Genomic DNA, 8434 nt, shown 5'->3' on the forward strand with positions numbered 1-8434 from the left:
AAATGGATTTTTTATTTTAATAGAATTTTCTGTCCTGTCTATTTCCAAGTTCTATCAGGTAATATTTTACTACAACATGGCATCTTGGAATTCTCTTTTATTGGCTTATTTATTGGCTCTGTAAACTCAGGGATATATATTTAAATTTAATATATCTTCACCAGACAACATAAATTGAAAACACATCCTGCTAATCCCAGAAGCATCAGGATTTAGTTACAAGAGATGAAAAGTGAAAAAAGAAAAAGGCAAACGCTGACTTGAAAGAAAATTTATTGTTTTCAGTCTTCACATGCTTTGGGATTCTTTTCAACAGTCTGAAGAAAATACACATTGATATGAATCCTAAAAAAGGCAGATCAAACACACGCCATTGGAAAAGACCTGAGGAAAGCAAACATCGCATACTTGTTCAAGTGGCTTGGCTTAAAGGAAGAGTGAAGAGAGAGAAGGAGGGTAACAGGTCTGGGATACAATATATCCTTTGCCCTTTAATTCTTCGGGGCTACTCCTTTGTGCTTCTTACGTTACAGCCAGGCCATCAGCAGCCCCCAGACTTCTGTCTGTTGCAGCAGTTGCAATCACTACTGCAGGTGCAGTTACTGCCACAGGTACAACGCCCCCCACTGCCACTATTGCAGCAGCCAGAGCTCTGGTGTCGGCGACGAAGAGATCGGCGGGGCCTGTCGTGGCTCAGGCAGCAGCCGCCACCTCCGGAGCTACAGCAGCCCCCAGAGCTGGAGCTACAGCACGAAGAGACTGGAGGCGGGCATGGAGCTGGGCACTTGGGGGTACTCTTAGGGGGACACTTAGGAGGAGGCTGGCACTGCTGCTGGTTCTGCTGACAGGACATCTTGGTGAGAGTTAGGAGACCCTAAATGACAAAGTAGAAACTCATCAAGTATTCAGTACCCACAACATTATATTTTTCACATTTTTGAAATCCTTCCCAAGGGTGATGGGGAGGGACAGCAAAAACATGTAGATATGCAGACACCAAATTAAAGTAAAAAGCACATATTCTTCACTTTTACACTTCCAGAGAATTCTTAACACCATGAGTGGATAAATCTAATAATATTTGAAATATTGAGATTGATATTTCACATTATTCATAGTATTTTAAGGATAATTTAAATCCATCACTTTCTAGGCATACCACTAGGCATGGGATTCAACCATGCATAGCGCCATCCACTCCTAATGTATATAAGTATAAATTTAAGTCTATATAACTCAAGCTTCCCTCACAGTGCTGAGCTCAGCCACTGGAATCACCTGCGCTTTATCTCTCAGACCACAGCAGTAACACCTTCCAGGATGGCTCCTGCTCTCTCCAGAGCAACCTGTTGCTCCTGTCTGTCTCCCCTTGCCTACTGTCCTATCCTACTCGCTCACAGTCCACCACTCCCTCTTCCCAGAGTCTCTCTCCAGCCCCCTCTCCATCCTCCTCAGCTCCCTCTTCTAGGTTCCCATAGTAACACTCACTCTGATCTCAGACACGACCACAGATGTGTTCCAGAGGAGGAAGAGCAGATGAGCAGCCAGCAGCAGGGACACATTTCATATTAGACCGTAGGGCTGGGCTTTAGATGAGCCATGCATCTGGAAGGAGCAGCATGTGACTGTTGCATAAGTGGAACACATGCAGAGCTGTTCCTGACTAAACACTTCCTCTTTGTTCTTTCCACTGAGCTGGGTCTGGTGATGCCCCGGCTGTCCTCTTCGACTCATGGCTTTGGTGTGGAGCAGTAGCTCTGTATGAGGCATTCTGTAAGTCATATCTTTTCCTCAACTGTGACCTAAGTTTGGGGAGGAAGCTCATGTCTTTTTCTTTTTTTTTTTTTTTATTTTAAAGAAAAAAAAAATAACCACAATAAAGACAAAAACAAAAAAACAATAGCAATGATACAGAATTTCAAAACAAAATGATAGAAATTAACAATTGTTGTTCCATTACATATTGTTATCTCCAGCAAAGTTGCTCAGGATGCAACTAGAGACCATACTCATAAGTCAAATATATCAGACCTGCATGTGTAAACATTACATTGTCTCTCTAGTGTAAGAACCTGAAAGAGTATAAAATTCAACAGGTACAATAGAGAATGTGAAAAGGAAGGAAATTGCTCAAAGGGAAGGACCAACTGGAATTATAGAAAGGAGAAAAGAAAGAAAGAAGGAATGGAAAAAAATATACATATACAAGGATAGCTGGGATAATTGTACTTCTGATGTGTCCATTTGTTTGTTGAAAGGAACAGTTAATGCTTAAGGTTTTTGACCAATTTTTCGTGCTTATATCTTGTAATCTGAACAACTAATTTGAAGCCAACAATATATAATATAACAACCATTGCTGAATTCCTACCATCCTGTTTAGGGAAGCTCTGTATCATTTCTAATGTTTTTTTTTATTACTTTTTATTCTCTTTAATTGCTTGATCATGTCTTTTTCATAGAGGATTCTAGTACCGTGTTCACTGCCAGCCCTTTTCTTGGGACATTGTGCATGCCCTTCTTTCTCATCTCTCTTCTGGAATAATTGTCACAATATCTTATTAAGATGTATGAAAAGAGTTGCCCATTAAGAGAAATTTTCTACAAGTTAGAACATTTGACACAAAATCATTTTTTTTATTCTAGGTACCTATGGCTTGGAGTAGAAATGAAATTTTGTTTGGTTTAAATGATGGGATGGATTCCTTCCACACACTCATATTCTCGTATCTTTTCTATCATAGATGAGTCTTTTCCATCAAAAGAGCCTTTGGGCCACCTGGAGTTCAGCAGCTTAAGGCAAAGTTGAGACAGATACTATTAGGGTCTGTCTTCTCCATGCTCCACGCACGTCTCATGCATTGTCCCAAGTCCAGTGATTAGCTGGAGAGCCAGTTGTGTGTCTCTTCACATTTCTACATTCACTGTCCTCAAGGAACATATATATTTTTAGCAGAAATCTTATTGTTTATATTTGGTAACATACCATTTTTTTAGGTCTCAAGCCACTCCCTTGGAGTAAATATTTCCCTTATTTTTAATTAGTTCAAGTCCACCCACCTATCTATGGAAATAGATCCCTTTCCTCAGTGAATCAGAATCTTTTATGTAGACTTATCTCTAAGAATTCCCCATAGTGGATCACACAGGCTGGTAAATTGTACTAGGATTGACCCATGGAGGTGAGGATATCAAGTAGTTGTATATGTAAAAGCATCCTGACTTTTGTTGAGAGTTGTGCTATAATCCTGTCACATGAAGTCCATGAAGAGAAACCTGCTCATGCTGTCTGTATTTTTACCAACCTCATAACCTTTCTTAGAAAATCTTTCTTCCACACTGTTCCCCCACACCATCACTTTCTCTCCGTATCCTCCCATCTCTCCCCAGATGTTGTGTATACACACACATATGTACACTCAGGCACAGACATATATAAAATTTGGAAACCATCCAGAAAACAACTGAATTTTTCTTAAAATATGAGAATATGAGTGTGTGGAAAGAATCTATCCCATCATTTAAATCAAACAAAATTTCATTTCTACTCCAAGCCATAGGTACCGAGAATAAAAAAATGACTCTGTGTCAAATGTTCTAACTTGTGGAAAATTTCTCTTAATGTGCAACTCTTTTCATACATCTCTTTTGTCATGATGTTCCAGGCCAGCATCCAGCTGTCTATGTACTGAATGCCCCCAAACAATGAGCTAATTAAACTTTTCCTCTTTAAATTGTGACAAGAAAGCTGACTAACACAGGTATACTTATTTATTTACCTTCTAAGAAGGCACTGCTAGAAACATCCACTAAGGAAAACAGATGTGTAATAAGGACATTGCTGCTGGTATTGATGATGAATTTGGTAACTATGATAAGAATGATAACTAAATTCTAAACCTACACTTCCTTCCAATATCACCTAAAGGTAATTCCCTTTGTACTAATTTTTTCCGCTACTAATTCCCAAAGCCCGTGTTAGGGTGTGGTAGGAAAACGGTTCTCTGGCAAGTATCACTGTAAGGATAATTACTGTCACACCCTTCTTTCTCTGCTCATACAATACCCCAATCTCATGGCATTCAACATTCCAGTGCAAGTCTCAGGGAATCAGGAATGAAATCACAGGCTACAGAAAATAATTATTATAACAGACAACCTCCAACACCTCATGACCATCAATCTGTGACCAGCACTGCCACAATCCTGTGAAAAATATAGACAAATAACCTTAGTTTCCGTCCAGCTCCCTCTACCCCATAAGCTCACGGTCATTTTGGAAATAGAAGCAGACACACCTGAGAGGTTAAATAGTAACCTTAATCCTCAACACGAAAGCAAGCACAAAGACAGGCCATGATTAAAGGCAGACTCTGGGGTCCACACCAGTGAATCTTAGTACCTAGTCTTTAAAAATGATGCTGGGACCCCATAATAGAGCAGCTGATTTAGGGTATCTGGGAATAGAGTTCAATATCTATAGTTAATCTGTAGATAATCAGTTAATTGCAATGTACAGCCTGAGATAAAAGCCTTTGATCATTCTTGTCATAGAAGAAGAGATCCATGTCAGTGAAGAAATCTGTCAAGGGTTCCAGAGGAGACAGGAAAGACACAGAGATGGGAAGTTCACAAGAATGAGAATAATGGTTGTCACACTGAGTCCCAGTAGGAGACTAGCATTCGAAGGTACATAAAAGGCATTCTGTTGTTTGTCTTTGTTTGTATTGGTACATGCCGGTAAAATTAACTCTTTGGAAAACTGAGGCAAGAGGATCTCAGTCTGAGCCTAGCCTGGGCAGCTTAGTGACTTTCTTTTCTGACATTCTCTGAAAGTAAAAGGTAAGAAAGAGGTGGGACATAGTTCAATATAATGGCCTAGTATGAAAGGTTCAATCTCCAGTTCCACATATGTAAATATGAAAAGATGACAATATGTGTGTATATACTATAGAATAAATGTACATAAATGTGTGTAACATATATGTGCATATACATATATTTTAGAATATACGATATCAAAGTGTTATTTGCCAAAAATTATATTACACACTTAGAACAATTTTTAAATAATTTATTTAAAAATGTCTAAATTAGCAAGAAAACTCTTTAAATTGATCACATGTTATATGTAAGCAAAATGTGAGTGAAATTGTGAGCAAAAATAGCCCTTTACGTAAAGGTCACTAAGTATGAAACATTTAGAAATCACCTGAATAAAAATTATTTAGGATCCAGTTGAATGAGATTCCGAAATGACCTATGAAAGAGTTGATTTAGTCAGACTTGGATTATGAAGTTATGCCATTTTCTTCAAAGAGAAGAATAATTTTCCATAATAAAACACCAAGCAAAATGTTTGCATTTGTTGGAAATGTGGACAATTAATTATTTGAATTAATACAAACTAAATTTTATATAATGTTATAAAACACAGACAGAAATTCAGATGTTAAAAGTTGTGCTTACAATCATAAACACACACATGTAAGCCCTAGAAAGAACTAAGAAAAACAAGAGAGAAATTAAATGAGTTAGTATTAGTCTCACTGGAAAGTGGTCATGATACAGGAAGTAATTTTTAGAGACTTGCAGAGGTTCTATCCTGCCCTGTGTGTCTGGGTCAACCAACCCTCGCTCCCCACCCCACCACCACCCTAGCAGTTGTTTTGCATCCTTACTGTGCTTTTGCTACACTATATGAAGCTGGTCTGGTCTGAAGGTAGAACTGATTCTGCCTTCATTTCATACTGTCATGAAAGGGCTCCACTGAATTAAAGATTCCATTCTCAGTAGATTCCAAAGACTGTAGCTGAACAGAGGCTTAAATACAATGGAATAAAACACAATGTTGATCATAAAACTGGATCTGTATTAATGAGTAGAGCAAATCTGCATTCAGATATAAAGGACACTCATCAGCCAGTCACCTTTACGCAGCCAGCCCCCAGGGCAAAACTGACACTGACTCAACCACAGCTGTTCCTACCCACCTGGCAAAAGTGTCAGCTTCAAGTCAGGCTCTGGATAAATGTCTCCTATAAACACTATTTCTACACTCCTATTTTGAGAAGTTAAGTTTACTTCAGCTCCCCATGGAGCAAATTCACCTTGTGTATTTCTTCAAATATCGTCCTCTCGGCCAGTTCTCTGAAGGCTCATCTGATCCCCCTCCACCCTGCTTAGGTCCACTTGGGCTCCCCAAGACTCTCACCCTGGTTATAGAACTGGATACGGACACGTGGTCAAATGTCAGTAGAGTCAGAGCGTATGAAAATCATGTCCTGGGGACCCCTTTTGTAAGAGCCAAGCCTGACTTGCTGATAATCCAGGGTCCTGGGAAGGATGAGTGGCGTACAACCAGAGCAGGTGCCAGGTCACTCCTGATATTAACCTGCCTCCTTGTCCTGTCATTACTAGATGCAGATGATCCTTCACTGTTCCACCCTGAAGTTTACAGGATTTCCTGGCTGCCTTCCAGTGGAGGCAGAGTTCCCGGCTGGGCATTTCTCAGGACGGAGGCTCATAGACTAACTCTTGGGACCAAGAACTGTTTGCTCAGGTTACCATGACCCTGTCTCTAATGTTACACAACATAGGTAATGACAGCTCTAATCTGGATCATCTGGGGACATAAAGTAAATGGATGCTGTACAGGGACAGAAATACTGAACCATGAGAGTATGGAGTCATTTCTTGCAGTGAGTTATTGTTAGACTAATGTTCATAATTATCTGAAGATAACTGGCAATCATGTATGCGTGCTGGCTAAATGATAAAGTTCAGTTATGGACTTGAAAAGGTCCCTGCTCTTGAAAAGTTGAATTTAATGGGCTGGGGATTTAGCTCAGCGGCAAAGCGCCTGCCTGGCAAGCACAAGGTCATGAGTTCGGTTCCCAGTACCGGAGAAAAACCAAAAAAAAAAAAAAAAAGTTGAATTTAAGCGCCATAGGTCCCAGGATGTATTCTCTGCAGGCTGATCTTCCGTATGCTCTTCTTCCAGCTCTCCTCATCCTTTCAGTCTGGTTCTCTGAAAAGCATTTCTTTCTCTCTAAGATTCTGATCAAAGACTTTCCTTGTATGAGTGACAGATGGAGGGTTGGAGCAAAGCCATTTGTAACTCTGGGAGGTCCCCTTCCATGATTTTCCCATCAATAAAGCCAAGTCCCATGTCTGCCTCCAGTGAGGACCACAGAACTCCAAAATGCCATGGTGAGTCAACCTGCCATAATTGCTTTCTGAGGAGCCCAACTGCAATGCCAGGCCTGCCCTTCCCCCTCAGATTCACCATGGGATACTTGACTTTTGCTCTGGTCGAGCCCTGGAGGTGGCATAGTGGAAGTAGATGTATGCATGTTTATGTTGCAAGGCACCACTGGGATTTTGCCAAGAATATAGCTAGTGAAACTGTGGTTTTGCTTCCATCTACCCAGGATCCAGCAAACTTTCCTAGAAAATAAAGAGGGAACAGAAAATAGAGATTAGGAGTCCAGAATATGGAATCAGTCTGCTTGGGTGTGATTCTCTACAATTTGATAGATCTGTGACATTGAGCTAGTTACTTAACTTCTCTGTTTCTCAACTTTTCCATCTCTAAGGATTATAATAGTACCTTTTCAAAAGATTGTTATGAAAATAAATGAATTCACATTTGCAAAGAAGTTCGAATATTGCCTGCTATGTAGGGTTATAAAAAGTATTTGATATATTCATACACAAAAGGAATCTCTGAGATGTTCATCAAGGACTTTGCTTGTATCAGTAACAGAGGGAGGATAGGAGTGAATCCATTGGTAACCCTGAGAGGACTTTCCCATCAATAAAGCCAAGTCACGAGCGTACCTGCAGTTAGTTCCCAACTTACAATATTACAGTATTTCTCTAACATAAAAACTCTGTATTTCTAGGCTAACCACATGCTCAGCTAAAGAACAGTGTATCACAGATGCTTTGTCTACAGGACTAACTAATGAGGGATAAATAGAAATCTTTCACTGAGACCTTGGGAAATCCTTTTCAGAGGAACCTGTCCTTCCTTTCCAGTCTGGGCACCTTTTACTTCTTTCTCTTGCTTAATTTCTCCCGGCAAGACTTCCAGGCTATGTTGAATAAGTGTCAAGATTGGGCATCTTGGCATAAGAAGGAGATAAAATTGCAATGTAGTAAGTGCCAGTAACTCAGCCTCTCCAGGACAAAATGTCTACAGTCTGGAAGACAATAGCTTGGAAAGAAATCAAAGTGAGAGGAGGATATGTGGGAACCATGAGGGAACTGACAGAGGAGAAGAAAATAGCATTAAGTGATATCGAAAAGTGGCCCATGGTGCAGAGGAGAGACTGTAGCACTCGCAAGTAACTGGATGCCAGCCAGGAGCTGATTGAAACTAACACCTCCTCAGCTCACAGAGAACCTGAGATGTACACTGGGGCCAGAA

General features: G+C 40.2%; 1 long non-coding RNA gene across 1 annotated transcript; it reads right to left on the bottom strand.

The window, feature by feature from the left end:
* Nucleotides 1–256: 256 nt before the first annotated feature.
* On the bottom strand, nucleotides 257–1587 carry LOC102015261. The gene is made up of 2 exons (XR_001232540.1): nucleotides 1489–1587; nucleotides 257–874 (listed from the first exon to the last, which is right to left on the bottom strand). It is a non-coding gene; the product is annotated as an uncharacterized LOC102015261 (long non-coding RNA).
* Nucleotides 1588–8434: the final 6847 nt, after the last annotated feature.

Source organism: Chinchilla lanigera, unplaced genomic scaffold (genome assembly GCF_000276665.1).
Source record: "Chinchilla lanigera isolate Chin_1 unplaced genomic scaffold, ChiLan1.0 scaffold00191, whole genome shotgun sequence".
Taxonomy (NCBI): domain Eukaryota; kingdom Metazoa; phylum Chordata; class Mammalia; order Rodentia; family Chinchillidae; genus Chinchilla; species Chinchilla lanigera.